Source organism: Quercus lobata, chromosome 1 (genome assembly GCF_001633185.2).
Source record: "Quercus lobata isolate SW786 chromosome 1, ValleyOak3.0 Primary Assembly, whole genome shotgun sequence".
NCBI classification, from domain to species: domain Eukaryota; kingdom Viridiplantae; phylum Streptophyta; class Magnoliopsida; order Fagales; family Fagaceae; genus Quercus; species Quercus lobata.
This window is the reverse complement of record NC_044904.1, coordinates 30,557,901-30,577,787: the sequence shown is the minus strand read 5'-3', so window position 1 is coordinate 30,577,787 and position 19,887 is coordinate 30,557,901. Positions and strand designations below refer to the sequence as shown.

General features: G+C 33.8%; 1 long non-coding RNA gene across 2 annotated transcripts in view; it reads left to right on the top strand.

Annotated features, from left to right (window-relative positions):
• Positions 1-6,039: 6,039 nt before the first annotated feature.
• The window catches only part of LOC115986512, a 30,279-nt gene continuing 16,431 nt past the window's right edge, over positions 6,040-19,887 (top strand). For both annotated transcript variants that reach the window (XR_004090758.1, XR_004090757.1), the window contains exon 1: positions 6,040-6,201. This is a non-coding gene — a long non-coding RNA (uncharacterized LOC115986512). The remainder of the gene's footprint in view (positions 6,202-19,887) is intronic.

Sequence of the window (19,887 nt, the reverse complement as noted above, 5' to 3'; positions counted from 1 at the left end):
GAAAGAACACTACTAGGGGCCTAAAAACAACTTTATGTTGCTCTTTGGGAGTTGGGACCATGATTTAACTTTGCCTTGAGGTTCAAAATGAGATTACATCATACAAAGATACAATTGTATACAGTAATGAAGATTTCCAACCATGAGAAGTGGAAGCATATAAGCATAAACAAATTATATTTGTATTTATTTGTATGTAAGTTTTTGATCTTATATTATTGCGATTTTAATGTGGAAATTGTTACTATAAACCTTGATTTATTTGTTCAAATATACAAGTTTTATTTATTAGTGCTTAATAAAGAAAAAAAAAACATATAATATATTAAAATAAATTTCCTAAACTTTCCCGTGCATAGCACAGGTTAGTGACTAGTATCTATATCTATATATATATAAAAGCAGAAGCTGAGAGAAAATGAGTTCCTAGAATTAAGGAGATAATGACAAATAGGAAAAGTCTCTACCTAAAATTAAGACATGTGTAACTTTAAAAAGCGATACATTATATTGTTTTCAAAACTTTAACACTGTTTGGCTGTAATTGTTTATATTTAAAAATAAAAAAAAAAACTGTTAAAAGGAAAAAAAAAACGTAGAAATTTAAAAATATCTACCGATCTCTATGAAATTAAAAAAAAAACGTAGAAATTAAAAAATCTTGCTAATATTGCGATACAGAGAAAGGGAAAAAGGAAAAAACCCTACCCTCTTCACATCAGTCTTCTTAATATTTTTTCTCTCTAAAAAAACCCTACCCATACTGCGATAGAGTCGATCTCTTCACATCAAACTCTGCTAGGAGAAAAATAAAAATAAAATAAAAAAACTTGCGCCACACTGGAGATTCGATTGGCCGACCATCGCTGTCCTCTTTTGAGTTTTCCAGGTACGTTCTTCTCTCTCTTCCTCTCCCTCTCCTTCTCTCTATGTGTTTTTGTTGTTTGATTCGGTTTTGAAACTTCTCTGTGATTTCGGGATAAATTCCCCCTGTTTCCGTCAATTTACGGAATATTCTAGATTTGTTTTGAGAGTTTAGAGAAATTTGGTTGGATTGATTTATATTTAGGTATTTGGGTTTCATTAGGTTTTGATTTGATTTAGTTTCTCAGAATACTAAAAACTTTTGGGAGTATTTGGATTCAATTAATTTTGTGTTTGATTTTGGTTTAGTTTTAGCGTATTTACAATTGGGTTTGGATAATCAAGGTTTAGATGCCAAAAGTCCGAGAACGGTAGAGAGAGGTTTAATGCGCCATGGATTGAGAAAGGGGCACCACCACAAGTTCTGTCATCACCGTAAGCCTCCATCCACCACAAATTAAGGGTTTTTGGTTTTTATTTGGAGAATCAATAGGAAAAGAAAATCCAAAATCACAAATTCTCCCACTCGATTAGACACACACGGATAAACCCTTTCCTCCATCAAATTCCTTACGCATATTAATTCCTTATTAATTGTTGTTGCTCTCTATCAATTGGTAAGCCCTATATCTTCTCTAAATTTCATTGACTTCTTATGCATTTCATGCATCAAAGTAAAGTATTTCCATGCTCATGCATAATGATTAATTTAGCATTAGTCGAAACTTGGGTTAGTAGATTTTCATATGAATGTTTGGATTGTGAAAGGGAAGTTAGTCCTACCCATTGCATTCGGGTGTAAATATTTGACAGAATCAAAATATGCTGCTGTTCTTGACAGTAGCAGGTTTAATTATGCACTTGAAGTGTTCTATAAAATGCCCAGAAGATGCAACGTTGGTTTTTATTGGGATGCTTTGGTCTCATATTAAGGTCTCTACTTTTTTGTTTTGAGAATTTTTCCAGAGTGAAATTTTGAGTAGAAACGAACAAATAAATGGCAAATAGTTTGTTTAAAAAATGTGTTACTGCATATTAAGCGATTATTTACTTAATATGGTTGTGTGATTATTTACTTAATGATAGTTTGTTTTGTGTGTGTCTATCTTTCATCTTTCTCTTCTGTCAGTTTAAAAAACCTTCTTACCCTTTCATTTTTTGTTGAAATTCAGATTCACTGAGTTTTTCCTGTTAAGTACTAATAATTCATAAATATGCCAAATTTTCGAGGACCTCATTTACATTGTTGCTTCTCAGTAATTTTGTATTTTCAATGACTTATTTTCCCTCACGTGCTAATGTAGATCTATCATCTCTGCTCTGGCTTATAAGACAGTTGGTAGCTATTCAAGAAGAGCTACTTGATTAAATATAAGGGTCAGGCCAACCTAATTTTCCTTTGTTGCTTTTATTTAAATTTGTATCTCTTTATCATTTGTTAATGTTTGATTTAAAAAAACTTTAAACAAAAACAGTTTAAAAAAAGATGGGTTTTAGTATTTTTCTTTGAATTCTTTGGTCTCAAAATATCATCATTACTTTTTATTTTTATTTTTTAATAGCACTGGGAGTATCAGCCTATTGAAAATAGATGTGTTTAGGAAAGGCCTAGGAGAAGATAGAACTATGAGAAATTTAGAAAATACAACTACTGATTGGATAATCAAGTTTCAATTAAGAATAATATCATCAAAAAAAATTTGTGTAAAGTGTGTGCTCAATTCTTGATATATTCTTTTTGTTAACATTTAGAGTTATGTTTGGGTGTGCTTTTGTTTTAAATGCTTAGCAGAGATTGATGGGGTAGATGACAATGGCAAGGCCAACATTAGATTTTTTTTTTTTGTATCGTTTTAACTTTTATTCAGTTTTAAAATCAGTTTGACTTCTAAAGTAAATTTGTAAAGTCAATTCAACATTAGATATTTGGCTTTTAGTTTGAGTATTATTGGTTTCTAAAGTCAATTTGTATTTTAAAAGTGTGATATGCTCCCAAAAATTTGTAAATTTGATTGTGTATGTTTGTCAATATAATTCATAGTCGATAAAACACGTCCTACCCATTCTTTCTTTTCTCTAATTTAGATTTCCCTCTCTACACTGCTAAAACAATTCTTATGGTTCTTAAAAATCAAACTTTTGGGTATTGGATTTGGGTTGTGAGTTTTGTATCGTAGTAGTTTTTATAGGTTGGTTGATGGCTATTCTGGCATTCTGCAGAACAGGGGGTGTAGAAATAGGTATGTAACATTTAGTTTCCTTTATCTAATTCTTTATTGTTAGCTCACCAATATTGAAACATGTCATGCTTTTATTTTGTTGCTTTGTTGAGAAACTTTAATAGCAGAACAGTCATAATTATACTTCAAGTTGAACATTTATATGTCTACAAATCACATTTACAAATACACAAAGAGAGCAGTGTTTGTGGCTGTGTGCAACTGAACTATCTATCTTAATTGATTCTCTTACTCCCTGCAGAAATATCTTCTAAGAGTGGGCCACAACTTTTCTTGCAATGTTAAGACTGATTATTGTCTGAGTGTGTTAGCTATGTCCGAGTCGATTGATTCGGCTCTATTAGAATCATACACTAGCATAAGTAGTTTACTAGATCTGTTTTTGTTGTTTGATTTAGTTTCTCAGAATACTAAAAACTTTTGGAAGTATTTGGATTCAATTAATTTTGTGTTTGATTTTGGTTTAGTTTTAGCGTATTTACAAAATTCCTTGAACGGTAGAGAGAGAGTCGGTTTGGAACAAGAAGAAGAATAATCATTAGACTGTTAAGTTAATGCGCCATGGATTGAGAAAAGGGCACCACCACAAGTTCTGTCATCACCATAAGCCTCCATCCACTATCGGACTACCGGAATCGTTTCCTGTAAAATTTTGCTTTAAACTAAAAAATTAAGGGTTTTTGGTTTTTATTTGGAGAATCAATTGGGGGTTAATTATTAATTTTGGCTTATTTGTTTATGTTAAATTTAATTATTCAGTGTAGCTCAATGATTACATTGTGTTCGTTTTGAAGGATTTGAATTTCTATTTGTGATGATTATCTAATCATTAATTTCAGTTTTTATTTCACATCCTCACCGCTATTTTTTGTTATTTGAATTTGAATAAAAATCCGGACATTTATTCTCTTTCTTTCAATGTTTTAACCTCAATTTATAATCTTTAATTATTTACTGTTATTAGGGACAATCTAAGTTATTAGATGATTTATATTTATTCATTAGGGACAGTCTAAAACATGATAGTTGCTCAATAATGATTGATTTCTAAACCTTTTTTTTTTCAATGTTTGTAGCTTTTGCTATTTTGGGCTGCTTTGAATAAGTATATGATAGTTTTCTTATAAGATTTTTGGTGTTGGCCTGTAATAATTTTAACTTAGGAATATTTGCGTATATATATATATTTATATATATACACATAATATTTAACAATGCTTTTACTTGGTTCTTTTTTAGAATAGCATTTTGTTACTTCCTATTGGCTTTTCTTTTATATATGGTTGTTAGAGCCATTTATTGAGTTCTTCTTTTATCTCAATCGAAAAATATATGAGTTCTAATTTTCTCCTTTTTTATTATTATTATTATTTTTTTTCCATTTAAGAGATTTTTGTTAGGATTCCACTTTTCTTTTATGATTGTCTTTATGTTTTGTGAAATGAATGATTTAAGATCTGAATGTTTGAGGAGTGAATTTATTTTGTAATTTTTAGTAAGTAAAATGTTTTGTTTTTAATGTCAATTACTGAGTTTTTAATGTAAATTTTTTTGTTATTTCATTATTGATATGTCTTTAATTTACTAGAATACTTATAAGATTTTGTTTCTTTTAATTTTTTTACTGTTCAGACTATTAGATTCAGTTTATTGGGAGGCTTTTTTAAATGTTGTTGTTAGCTTTATTTATTTTGTTTACTTTTTTTTTTTATTGTGTGTATTTTAGTGTTTTGGATTGAGTGCTTATAGATGCTTTAGTTTTATTTATTTATCTTATGAATAGAAGATTACATAATAGTGAGTGAAAAGTTTCAGGGATTCCATTTATATAAAATAGAAGAGGAAGGAATATTTGATTAAATAAAGGGTTTGTAATATATTTCATTTATATAAACCTGCCATGTTTTCTGAAATTTAAATAATTATAATTAATTTTGTTGCAGCTCATTTCTGACTTTTAAAAAATATGGAAAATGCAAAGCAAGCGCGATTAAAAAGACAGATGCTAATGATTGAGAGGCGATCCGGAAGAAAATGGCATGAAAGGAAAAATAGTTTACAAAATAAATTTACCTAGGCGAGGAAATCCAGGAAAATGGTCATTGCTGAAAAGAGGGAAAAAAACAAGAAGAATAGAACAACATTAACTCATGGCTGCTCTACGTTGCATTCACCTGGTACAAATACGGATTTTTAATGTCTATTGTGACTATTTTTTCTTCTAATCATCTATTGAGTTTTTTTTTTTTTTTTAGAGAAAATCTTTTGAGTAGTTGAATGCATGATCGGTTGCTTAATAGAACACTATGGAGTTTTACCTAAGAAATATGGTAAGTTCAAACACATTATTTTCTGAAATAGTATGCCATGATTCAGATATATAAATCTAACAATCTAAATTTTTCTTTCCATTTCTTTTCCTCATCTCCTTTTTTTTTTAAAAGAAACATAATGATATCTAATTCTTACAAATTTATTACTTCTAATGAAACCATTTTTATAGCTATAAACAGGTTATCATTTTGATCTCTTATTTTTTTAGAACAGCTATACAGTGAAAAATATGTCTGTTTATTACAATGTAATTTATCAGGATCCTTCGTAAATACCATCAAAAATAGAGTAGTAATGACTAAGAGTCTTTACAATGTATAATATATATTAAAAGCAATTAGCTGAATTTTTTTTCTACTTATAAGATTTTAAATAATCCCGCGCATTGCGCGGGTTAAACACTAGTATACTATAATAGCAGAAGTCTTTCCCTGCAATTAAGGAGGTGCTGCCATGTAGGAAAAATGTCCATCTAAAATTCTGCCACGTATACAGTTAAAAAGGTTGGAAAGACCGATCGTTACATGGATTGAAAGCCCATTACACCGTATGAGGGAAAAAAAAATATAAAAACCCAAATTACGATTAAGAGAGAGATGTGTTGCAGAAATACAAGAAGAATCGAGAAAGAGAACAATGGAGAGAGAGATTCGGTCTGTCATAGATGGTGGAGAGAGAAAAATCTAAGAAGACAGTTAGGCCTTTGCCACCATCAGACCACCGTACCCTCCACCGATATAGTCTCTGTTTTTTTGTACCGAAGGTCAGCATACTTCTTTCCTCTTCAAATACTGTTTTTGTTGTTTGAAAGACTTAAAATCCTCACCATTGCTTTTCCTATTCGAATTAGAATTTTAAATCTTCAATATATCTGTGTTTTTTAATTCAAAACTGACAGTTCCTCTTACTTAATTTTCTAGGGTTCTTTTATATCTGTGTTTTTTATTCTCTTTCTTTGGATGCTTTGGTTTCAAATTATCCCTTTATATATATATATATTATTTTATTTTTTTTACGGTAACATTAGGGATTTTGCCTTTGATTTATTGTGGTAGAAAAGCCAAATCATTACATTGTTTCGAGCTCGATCGATACAACGTAAGGCAAAAAAAAAACATAAAAACCCTAAAACGGTTTGGAAATTGACATCGGTGATAAACCTGTCTATTTGGCCCCTCATCAATCCCAATCAACCCAATAAAAAATAAAATAAAATAAAAATAAAAAATAAAAAAAAACGTAAATCAAAAACTTCCATTGCCATATATCCGTAACACTCTCAATTTCTCTCAAGATTAGAATTCACATAAAGGCTTACTTCCTCAAAACATCTACCATCCTTCCGAAACTGCTATCGGTTAGTTTTTCTCTTTACTTTTCAGTTTGTACATTAAATTAGATCAAGTTTTAATAATTTGGCTGGATTGTTTTTTATTTGACTTTTTGGGTTGTATTTCTAATTAAGGTGTTTGAGTTAGATTTTTGTTTTGTTTTGTTTTGTTTTGGGTATTTGGTTAAATTGATGCAAGGGTATCTATTTATGGTGTCCGGTTAAAACTCAAATGAATGGAATGAAAGTCCTTAAGTGGGTTCCAGTCTCTTTTGGATACTTTAAAGATCAAAACGGAGCAATAGATTATTGGGCTTTTTCATTTTCTAGGTCTTTTAGAAGTAGTAATGTGGATCTCTTTGGGGAATGCTTTTCAATTTCTTCAATGTATCATTCTTTTGAAGAATCAGGTATTAACTTCAGACAATGGGTATGACCATTTTAATAGTTTGTTGAATTCATTTTTTTCCCAATTTATTACACATGGTACAATCTTACGTATCATACAAAAATGAAAAAAAAAAAAATGCCTCTTCAAATGTGGCATCATGATTATGTGAGCAGGGTGTGTATTCTATTCATGATATGTTGCAATCAGATTGTATTCTAATCATGCACCACGACTGTGTATTATACATATTTCCTTATTTCTAAAATTTTTCATGTTGTACTTTCTAGAATTAACTAATGACATTTGATCCAGTACTAAAGAAATATTATAAGCTGAATGAATAATCACAGTAAGGAACTCTTCATTGCACGAGGTAAATGTTCTTTCCAAGGATTACTTTATTTGCTGCAATTGACTACAACTATTTTATTGTAAAACTTAAACTGATTGTTCTTTTGGCCAAAATTGTTAAATTAACTAAAGACTATAAAATATGCAAGATATAAATGGCCAATATAGTTTGCTTCTGCATTCATTAATTTTATTTATGCTTAAATGATCAAAGATTATAATACATTACAAATTATTAAATAAGGAGGCATTAACTTTCACTTAGACATTTTTGAGGTTTGTTACCATTCTACAACACGCCCTTAATGTATGAATAAATGTAATCCTTCCCCAAGCCAATTGTGGGATTTATTACTTATCCTACCATGTGCATCAAATGTGCTAACCTTTGTTGTTCAGCATTTGATATCAGTAATGTGCTTGCAACATATTTTTTTGGGTTTGGATAATAAAAAAGATATGTAACTCTATCTTAAATTTTCAACTATTTGTCATTCACAATACAATGTCCAAATAAATTGAAAGCTATTATAAAAAATCAGGTTAAGTGGGAAAAGATATTTATTACTTTGCTGCTTGCTGGTCTTTGAGGTTTTCAAAATTTGTGGTGAATGTGAGAGCAAGTTTATTTCAGATGGGGATTTCATCTGGTGCAGCTGAAGCTGCTGCAATAAAAGTGAGAAAGAGGCCTGAATGATAGAAAACTCAATGTTATAAGTCTTATTGCCTTCTTCAAATTATTATAGAATCTCTGTTGCATGTTTTCTACAACACTAGGGCATACATTCCTTTCACAACCAAATATTCAATTCTTATTATCCATCCCTACATCAATTCTTTGAGCTCATTGAGCATAAATATACAGGGGCTCTTTCTTGTACTGGCAGTATAAAAACTCCTTATTTGACTCGTAAATGACTTCCCAGTGCTGATGTATTTTTGTATATTTGCACATGGTTAGAAAATCTTCAGTATGATCCATTAGAGAGGCCCAGCAACCTCAAATTAGTCAGAAATTTTGTTCCTGGTTAATTTTTATTTCTGTTTTGGATCGACATGGGTGGATTTCGTAGTTTTTTTATTGAATCGAAGTTGTTTCAATTGGTGGTTGAGGAAGGGGGGAACTTTTTCTCCCTTAAGATTTTTGAACGGGGGAAGTATCTCATGCAATCAGTTTTTATGGGTAGGAATGCAGCACGTTGGTTAATGTGCAAAGCTTGGAACACACAGTGATTGGGGTCAACCCCAAACACTTCTTCACGCTCAGGGAAGGAGACACCGCATACACAGTGCAACGGGGCTTTAACTCGTTTGGGCAATATTTGTTAGTAACAGAGTTAAAAGTTGACGGGATGAGAAGATCGATCATTATTCCTGCAGGCAAGGCACAACAAGGGTGGAGGGCCTTTGGAATTGAATTGAGGAGAATGTTGGAACCTTCTCATTATGCGTTGGGTGGTCCAAAAGCTTTACCGTACAAGTCTAAGTTGGGTTCAGAGATTCACCCTTCTCGGTCCTTTGTTGAAACGGTAAAAGTGTCTATGCGAGGAGGGAAGCATTCGCACCAGCCCTCCATTAGAGAGACAGAGAAGATTCAAGTAGTGGAGAACACAATGCCGCCTTCGAGAGACGAAGCTGGGATTTAGGTGGTGGCTGTTGAAGTTCGGGCTGATAATGCCATACCGATTGCCGTGGGTGGTGTGGAGGGGAGTCACTGTGGTATTAATGGAGAAGCTAAGTTTAAGGAGAAATTCCCGAAACAAAATAAATACAGATTGAATAATTTGAATTTGAAAGAGGTTGATTCTGGTAGGGAGCGTCAAATTAGGAGGTTTAGCTGGTTAAGGAAAGGTTTGTTTGTGGAAGTAAATTAATTTGGTAAGAGGCGGGTGTCTTGGCAACGTTATAAGGGTGATAAGCAAGCTGTAAAGTGGGTGGCATGTGAGGACCATTCTGCCCAGGTTGGTATTAAGGGAATGGACAATGGGTATGGTACAAGTGCTAGTGTGTTCCCTGCGAGCTCGGTGCTTGATTCTCTACCAACAAGGAGGACAGTGATGGCTCCGATGGTTGACTTGGGCTCGATCTCTTCCATATCAGCACCGGAAGTTCCTGGCGGGAGTGGGTCTAGCGTCCAGGTGAGCCCGAGTTGGCTTACCTAGCCCCCCACCTTGTCGATATCGGTAGCGGAAGTGGTCCAGGCCACTTGCGAGCTAGGTTCATCACCCTTAGCTCTGATATGTCCCTCGGTGGAGCCGGCAGAGACGAAGGTGTTGCCTTCAGGGGACCCGGTAGACAAGATGGTGGAGAAGTCGTCATCTCTGGCGGCGACAAAAGATGAGGATGAAGAATTATTGGGTACGGAGGTAAGGGCGACGGTGCAAGAGGATTTTGACTGTAAGGTGGTATTTAATGCTTCTCCCACTATTAGGGAATTGGTCAGTGATTTGGACAAATCATGGGGTAATTCCAAAGAATGGATGCTACAATTGCGGGATGGTCGACAAATAGTGATTCCGCTATCTCTATATCGATCTCCAGAGAGTGTGTCGGATTTCTTAGTCACTGATCTAGAGACTGTAACAAGCAATGATTCTTTTATCAATGAAGGTCAGATGGTTAGCTGGGCAGAGGACTGTGATGGGCTAGTTGATTCTTTGTCTATTGTTAATGAGGCAGAGGAGGAGATGTGGGATGTTGATGAGAGGTCGATGACTTGGGAATGTAGTGGCAAGCCTTTAGTTGTGGTACCTTTGGCCACAGAAGTTCCTTTGGAGTTGGAGTGTAGTTCTGAGCTGGGGGTTGGGTGTAAGGAGTCGGTTGATGGTAATAATTTATCACAATGGGTAACAAATCGGATTAAGGCTTTTAGAAAATCAGTGGGCACTTCTTTGGAAGGTTTTGAGGAGCAGATTATGGGATTGCTACTAGCTATAAAGGCCAGGAAAAAGAATAAAAAGCTTAAGGCAGTAGATGATCAAATGAAGCATGGCAAGTCGGGGCAGAAAGGTCAGCGGGAGTTGAAAAATTTATTGACCTCTATGAATGTTGAGGTTGGTTCAATGAAATCAAGGAATACAAGTAAGGAGCGGGCTATGGTGGTTCATCAATGAATTTGAAGATTATTTCCTGGAATGTTAGAGGGCTGAATGATAGGGATAAAAGGCTTCGGGTTCGTAATATGGTCCGAAGATGGGGGCCAGATGTTATTTGTCTTCAAGAAACTAAAATGGAGTTGATAACTAGAGCTGTGATTCACAGTTTGTGGAAGGGTCAACATGTTGATTGGTCTTATCTAGGCTCTTGTAGAGCCTCTGGAGGGGTGCTATTGATGTAGGATACACGGGTTGTGAATAAAGTGGAGGAAGTTGTGGGGCGATTTTCGGTTTCTTGTAGATTTACAAAACTGTCAGATTAGTTTGTCTAGGCGTTTACTGGCGTTTATGGTCCTAATTCTGTGAGAGACAAAAGGTTCTTATGGGAGGAATTATTTGGTTTGAACAGTTGGTGGAATGTTCCATGGTGTGTGGGTGGTGACTTTAATGTGGTAAGGTTTCCTTCCGAGCGTTCTGGTTCTACCTCCTTTACTGCTGCTGTGCAGGAGTTTTCCAATTTTATTTCTGAGCAAGGCCTCATTGATATTCCGCTTCAAGGGGGACCTTTCACTTGGTCTAATACTTGTGAAGTTGCTTCGAAGGCTAGGTTGGATAGATTTTTGTTTTCTGCAGATTGGGAGGATAAGTTTCCATCTGTCTTTCAACAACGCTTGCCTAGGCTATTATCTGATCACTTCCCGATTTTTCTTGAGGGGGGTTCCTTTCAGAGAGGTAGGAGGCCGTTTAGATTTGAGAATATGTGGCTTAAAGATGAGGGTTTTGTGGAGAGGGTGCGATCTTGGTGGGAATCTTATAATGTCCTAGGAGCTCCAAGTTTTGTTTTGGCCAATAAATTGAAACTCTTGAAAAATGATTTGAAGAAATGGAATGTGGAGGTTTTTGGAAATGTTGAAGATCGGGTGAGAAAATTGTGGCAAGGGCTTAGTGATTTAGAGAAGATTGAGGATAGTCGATCTTTATTGGAGGAGGAAAGGCTAGAGTTGGAGAGAGTTCGAGGTGAATTAGAAAAAGTTACTTTGATGGAGGAAATCTGTTGGAGGCAGAAGTCTAGAGTCCCTTGTATTAGAGAAGGAGACAGGAATACCAGATTCTTTCATCGTATAGCTAATTCTCACAGAAGATTTAATTCCATTGATAGGCTTATGGTGGATGGAGAATTGTCTTCAGATCCGGAGGCTATAGCAAGTTGTATTTCTCATTTTTATAGACAGCTATATGCTGAAACTATGGCTCATAGACCTTTATTAGATGATGTGGAGTTCTCTTGTATCTCGAAGGAAGATGCACTTTGGCTAGATAAGCCATTTGATGAGGAAGAGGTGTTTGGGGTGATTAGTGATTTTAAGAGTGATAAGGCTCCTGGCCCGGATGGCTTTTCTATGGCGTTCTTTCAGTCTTGCTGGTGTATTTTGAAGGCTGAAATTATGGCAGTGTTTCAAAATTTTCATACTCAGGCTGTGTTTGAGAAGAGTCTTGATGCTTCTTTCCTTGCTCTTATTCCCAAAAAGGTGGATGCTATGGAGATCAAGGATTTTCGGCCTATTAGCTTAGTTGGTGGGATTTATAAGATTATTTCTAAGGTGTTGGCCAATCGTCTTAGAAGGGTGGCACATGGGCTTATTTTTAGAAGGGTGGCACATGGGCTTATTTCATATTCTCAGAATATTAATGCTTTTATGAAAGGTAGACAGATTTTGGACTCTTTTAATTACTTCAGAATGTATTGATAGTAGATTGAAGTCAGGTGTTCCTGGAGTGTTGTGTAAGTTGGATGTGGAGAAGGCATATGACCATGTGAGTTGGGGTTTTTTAATGTATATGCTTCAGCGCTGTGAGTTTTCAGAGAAATGGAGAAAATGAATAATGTGTTGCATCTCTACTATTAAATTCTCCATTCTGATCAATGGTAGTCCTTCTGATTTCTTTGGTAGTTCTAGGGGGATTCGGCAAGGGGACCCCTTGTCTCCGTTGCTATTTGATATTGTTATGGAAGGTTTGAGTAGTATGTTGGATGTGGCTGCTACTACTAGTCAATTCTCAGGCTTTTCTGTAGGTAATACGGCTGATAACTTGGCGATGGTGTCTCATCTTTTATTTGTTGATGAAACTCTTATTTTTTGTGATACTTATCCTACGCAAATAGCTAGTTTGAGAGCAATTCTAGCTAGATTTGTGGAGGTCTCAGGTTTAAGGATTAACTTGGGGAAATCTGAGTTAGTTCCTATAAGGGTGGTGCACAATATGGATGTTCTGGTGGGGATGTTGGGGTGTAGGCAATCCTCTCTTCCATTGAGATATTTGGGGCTACCATTAGGAGCTAAATATAAGGAGTTATCAATTTGGAATCCTATTTTGGAGAAGATGGAAAGGAGATTAGGAGGGTGGAAGAGGTTGTATCTATCTAAGGGAGATAAGGTAACTCTTATTAAAAGTACTCTTTCCTCCTTACCTACATACTTTCTTTCCCTTCTGCCTTTACTTGGAAAGGTGGCAAATCAAATGGAGAAGTTACAAAGATTTTCTGTGGAGTGGTATTAATGGTGACTCTAAATTACATTTAGTCAGTTGGGCTCAGGTTTGTAAACCACTGCAGGTTGGAGGGTTGGGTATTAGACGATTGAGGAGTTTTAATTCTGCTTGTTAGGAAGATGGTTATGGAGGTATGGCATGGAGACCGATGCTCTATGGAGGAGGGTTATTGAGGTGAAATATGGGAATGATTAGGGTGGTTGGTGCACGAAAAAGGTGACCAGTGCTTATGGTGTTAGTTTGTGGAGACATATTAGGAGTGGTTGGATGAGTTTTTCTAAACTACTTCTGTATGATGTGGGAGATGGTACTAGAGTGAAGTTTTGGAAGCATGTGTGGTGTGGAGATCGTACTCTCCAAGAGGCTTTTCTGGAACTTTATTGTATTAGTACAACATAGGATTCTTCAGTAGCGGAGGTTCTGTGTTGGTCTGGTGGGAGGATTCATTGGGATGCCAAATTTCGTCGTCCTCCACAAGATTGGGAACAAGAATCCTTTGATCTGTTTATGGATATGGTCTACTCTTCAATGGTACATGGTCCAAGTCCGGATCAGGTGTGTTGGAAGCTAGCCAGGAGTAGAGGTTTTGAGGTTAGAGGATTCTATCTTTCCTTCTACCCTCCTACCATCTTATCCTTCCCTTGGAAGATGATTTGGAAATCGAAGGTTCCTCCAAGGGTAGCTTTCTTTTCATGGTCTACTTCCTTAGGTAAGATTTTAACAACAGATAACCTTCGCAAACGACGTGTGCTAGTTCTTGATTGGTGCTATATGTGTAAGAATTGTGGGGAGTCAGTGGATCATCTTCTTCTTCATTGCCCCATTATTTGTGAGTTGTGGTCATTGGTGTCTTGTTTGTTTGGAATTCATTGGGTTATGCCTCAAAAGGTTATTAAGTTGTTTGACTCTTGGCAAGTTTGGACGACATAGAAATATAGAGTTGTGGAGAATTGTGCCTCATTGCTTGTTATGGTGTATTTGGCGCGAAAGGAATGCTAGAAGCTTTGAGGGATGTGAACACTCTATGTTAGAGATTAAGTCTTTTTTTCTACACATTCTCCTCAATTGGAGTGTGGTCTTTTGGCATTTTTCTTGTTCTTCCTTTCCTGTTTTACTTGATCGTTGTAATCTTGGTTATTGATTTATGCCCCCATAGTACATTCCCAATGTACTCGGGTTGGCTGTTTTTCGTTTTTTAATAAAATTTTCGTTACTTATAAAAAAAAATGATTTTGATTTTGTATCAAAAGAAATTTATTAAGTCTGATTTTTGTTGCATTTAATATTTATTAAGAATGATTTAAATGGTTTCCTTCAATAAAATAAATGTGCACTTGGTACATTACAGTTTCTATTGAAAGCTAAACTATTATGTATATAACATCTCATCAATTTCTTTGTAAGCTAATTTGTATCCCAATCTAAATGGTTTCTTTCAATAAAATAAATTTGCACTTTTGGTACATTCCAGTTTCTGTTGAAAGCTTTTCTATAATTTATATTAAATCTTATCAATTTATTTTTAAGCTAATTTGTCTGCCAATATTTGAAGTGTCATATTTTTATTGCTTTAAAAATCCCATGCAGCGCACAGGTTACAAGCTAGCTATATATAAAAACATAAGCCTTTTCCTGCAATTAAGGAGGTGTTGCCATATCAGGAAAAGAGACCACTTTAAAAACAGCCACATGTACAGTTTAAGCTTTAAAAAACCGCACAGTACACCGTTTCGAGAGTCTTCTTTATTGAGTTCTATTTTCTTCGATTGTTGTATTGGTTAGATTTTATTTTTGTTTGGCAAATTTTTGTTAGATTTGCGCTTTTTTTCGTTTGCCTTTATGTTTTGTCAATTATTGTAGAGTATAAATTTATTGATGATTTCTCTCAAAGTGAAATAATGGTTTCCCTGAAATTATTTACTGCATTTTTTTTAATAGAAACAAACAGATAGATAACAAAGATTTTCTTAAATACTGTTTTGCCGCATTACTCAATCAAGGTTTAAGGTTTGGCTACCTTTTTCCCTAATCTCCCATTTATTTTTTCAATTTCTTCAGTTCTATTTTGTTTGATTGTTATATTGATTAAATTTTGTTTTTGTTTGGTAGAATTTTGCTAGGTTTGTGCTTTTTTTTGTTTGCCCCTAAAATTTGAATTGATTTATGCTTTGTGTAGATCTATGTTTTGTTGAATCGTTCTCAAAAGGGGGAAAAAAAAAGTTGATTACTAGTAGTACATTTATTTATATTTTTTTTTAAAATTAAAATTATTGGATTTTTAATGTTAATTACTGAGTTTTGTAGATTGAACCACATTTTCTCTGATCGCCTTTGTTGTTTTTCTTTTTGATATTTAATTTTATTATTATTTCTCTATTGATATATGTCTCTATTGATATATATTTTCATTTTTTTGCACCTTATTGCTTAATTTATGTTGTATCATTCTATTTTTATACATTAATCCGTAAAATTGTTTGAAATTTGGAATTGCTTTAATTTTTTTACCCTTTTTCCAACAGCCTTATAGAAGGTTAGAATTCTCCTCAAATTTTTGTTCACTATGCTTTGTAATCAATTTGACTTATTTGTGTTTGTGAGGTTTTACCATTCAGACTAGCTCAGTGACGACATTTTGTTGGTTTTTGAGAGATTTTAGTTTGCAATAGTGAGGGTTCTACAATTGCTAATTTCAATTTTAAGCCAGTTTTGTATATTTAGTTTGTGGTCTCTAGCATAAAGTGTTTCATGTACTGTAACTGTTGATTTTTATAATCATGTAATTTTCATATGTGCGTGCACCCACCCTTTGGTGTTAGTTCTTGAGTTTTTATTGAGAATTTTGCTTTGCAACCCAATGAAGAGATTAAAAAAAGGCAGTGGGCTGATTTTTTATAGATGAATAATGGAATTCTCAGGGATGTGCTTTAGCAATACAACATTTTGAATCAAAAGAAGGGGTCACATATTAGGTTTTACTTGCTCATTTCTATATATTTCATTTGCTCTATTAAGTTTGACTAATTAATTCTTGCAATATTTAAAATACCTTGCACTGTTCAAATGTATTTTTTGATTGAGATCCATGGAAGAGTGTACCAACTATAGGTTTCACAATAGTAACTTTTTGTAATCCAGTTTCTAGAATTTCGTAGGCCACTATTTTTTGAGTTTATGATTTCCAAATACTATAATGAAATGCAAGAATAACCTACTACAGAAAGCTTACAACAAACTGATACATTATCGACATAAACTTGCTAGAATTAAGATCTTAACTTCAATGTTTGTGACTAGATTATCACATGAGATAACCTAATACATCAATTAAATAATCCCGCACATTGCACGATTTAAAAACATTTATATCTAACTAATCTTAAAGATGTTGCGATCAAATTAGTATAATATTGAACATTGTGCTGATATTTAAGTTTATGTTCCAATTTCTTTTTAGGACCTATTTTCCTGTTACGGTTTTTAGAAATTTAATTTTGATGTTGTTTGTTCTGTAATGAATATGTGTTGTTCATTCTGTCATGCATGTTTGTTACTAGTGTTCTTAAAAAGTTCTATTACATATAACTAATTGGCAATTTCAATTGTTAACAACATTCTATGTAATTTTTAGGCGTAAATGCACTTTTAGTCCCTACATTTTGACGTTTTTCCATTTTAGTCCCTACATTTTATTTTTTCCACTTTTAGTCCCTAAAACCAATTTACGCTTTCCGTTTTAGTCCTTGAAACACTGTTCTGTCACCAAATTAACGGAAAGACTGACGGATTAATAAAATATTATTAAAAAAATTATTCCAATTTACGCTTTCCGTTTTAGTCCTTGAAACACTGTTCTGTCACCAAATTAACGGAAAGACTGACGGATTAATAAAATATTATTAAAAAAATTATTTAACATTTTTTATATGCCAAAATTAAAAAAAAAATTAATTACTCAATTTTAATTTAGAACAAAAAACAAAAACAAAATTATTTTCTTTCAAACAAAAATTTTACTTTCTTTTAATTAAAATGAATTTTTTTAATTCCAATCTTCTTTTTTTTTTCCAGAAGATCACCACCGAATCAAACCCAAGCAAAAGAATAACAACCTAGCAAAGCAAAAGAATATTATTACTTAAACCCAGATCAAACCCAGCAACCAAGAACACAAATCTAGCAACCAAAAACTCAAACCTAGATCACAACAACACAAACGAAAAAAAAAGAAAAGAAACAGAGACCAAACACAAACACAGACCCAAAGTTCTTCGTGTTCTTCCCAGATCAAACCCAGCAACCGAGAACACAAATCCAGCAACCAAAAACTCAAACCTAGATCACAACAACACAAACAAAAAAAAGAAAAGAAACAGAGACCAAACACAAACACAGACCCAGATCACAAATAGAGATTAAACACAAACAAAACCCAAATCACAACCCAAGCCAAAATTATCAACAGACCCAACCACCGATCCATGTTCACAACACCCACATGCAAGCCTCCAAATTTTTCCCATTGTTTTCACGCCATCAAGACCCCACGGCCTCCATGATCAAAACCTCGAAGATCAGCCTCTTGATCTGCTCGCCGCTGGTCAATATCGGGCTCCAATACCGAATCGGTGACTGGGTTTTGTTCAACGGAGCCATAATTACACAGAAATAAACTATGGGTTTTCTTTCTAGGGTTTCATACACCTAATCAACGGACCTTCTTGATGGGTTCGATGGGTCGATGGCAACGGAAACAGCGACGGCAACGCAGACCTTCTGGGGTTTCTTTCTTCTATGGCAATGGTGACCTCATCATTGAGTCTTGAACGAGTTCAACGGCGGCGACCTCATCACCGAGTCTTGAAAGAGATCAGAGAGAGTTTGGGTCAGTCAGAGTTTGAATCAGATCGGGGTGAGGAGAAAGAGAGTTTGAGAATAGAGAGAGAAAAGGGTTTAAAAGTTGAATGTTCTTCTGAACAAAAAAAAAAAAAGAAGAAGATTGGAATAAAAAAAAAATCATTTTAATTAAAAAAAAGTAAAATTTTTGTTTGAAAGAAAATAATTTTTTTTTTTGTTTTTTGTTCTAAATTAAAATTGAGTAATTATTTTTTTTTTAATTTTGACATATAAAAAATGTTAAATAATTTTTTTTAATAATATTTTATTAATCTGTCAGTCTTTCCGTTAATTTGGTGACAGAACAGTGTTTCAAGGACTAAATCGGAAAGCGTAAATTGGTTTTAGGGACTAAAAGTGGAAAAAATAAAATGTAGGGACTAAAAGTGCATTTACGCCTAATTTTTATCTATTTAGATTAGTACATCAATCTTGGGCATCCACATCCAATTGAGGGCTTAACTAGCAAGTGTGAAAGTGATTTTGCTAATCACTGCTAAGTACATAAAAGATCTTATATTCCCACTTATAAGTACATTAAAGTTCTTTTGAGCTATCAACGATGTTTTCTCTTATTAACCAATAACTCTATCAGTGTCATTTACATTCCTTTAGACCATTTAAACCTGGTAGATTTAAGGTATTGTTAGTTCATTAAGGTTTGTAATATGCTATTACTAAAATTTAATTGTACTTAAAACAACCATATTCATGGTTGGAAAAATTGGAGGGAATGGAATAGATGCTGTTACAGTAAGTATTATTAGCCAAAAATAAATAAATAAAAAATCATTCTTATTTTCCCCGCAAAATGAATTGTTATGATTATTGGATGGTATATGGAGTTTCAACAAGAAGGGCATAAGATATAGCCAGAGATTGAGTCTTGTATTGCTAAACACTCTACTTTGAGTTTGTTGGCAAGAAAAAGGGAAGGAGTAGAGCCATGGTTCATGGGGTTTTGGATGGTTCACTGACTACATTGTTCGGTTCCAAAGCCAAAGGAGTTGATGGACTTAGCAATTTCTAGAGAAGATTAATATGAACTAATTGCATTTGATTGATGGCAGTATAGTCTTCATTATTATTCCTGTTTCTTTTTCATCATGCTATTTGGTGGCTTGATGAAAGTACAAATTTTAAAAAATCATGAATCTAAATATTTATGAGGATTGAAAAAATTATATTAAGGAAAATAGTTTGTTTCCCATTGCTTTAAGTTTTACATTTAGGTTGCTTTAAAAACCCCATGCAGCGCATAGGTTACAAGATAATAAGTATAAAAGTAGAGACCTCATATGGGAAAGCATGAAGTTGCCAAGTGGCGCATTTTTGGCAAAGAGAATTGAAATATTCTCAAATGCCACATTAGAGATAAGAACAAACTAAATATTAAATATTTGTTTTATTTGGTTCAATGTTTCAAGACTTTTTTAATTATAGAGTAAATATTCTTTGTATCTTTTGGTTCAATGTTTCAAGATTATTTTTCCCTCACATATACACACAAAATTCTTTGCATTTTAATTCACCATTTTCGCCTCTTGCACTTCTATTCCTTTATATATACCTACCCATTGCCCTTTATGTCATCCCATGTCAAATACAATAGACCAAAAATGATTTCTTTTACCTTCAATCTTTCGATGATACCTATCTAGCTTTTTCATTCTTGTCTCATCTAATCCTAACTCATATGAGTTAGCTATAACCAAGGAAGGAGCATGCATACAGCAATTACGATTTTGATGTTACGATCAAACGTTGTAAATTTGTGGGTTTAGTAAATGATATGATTGATTGTGGGTGTTTGGAATAAGTATTTTGCTTTAGAAT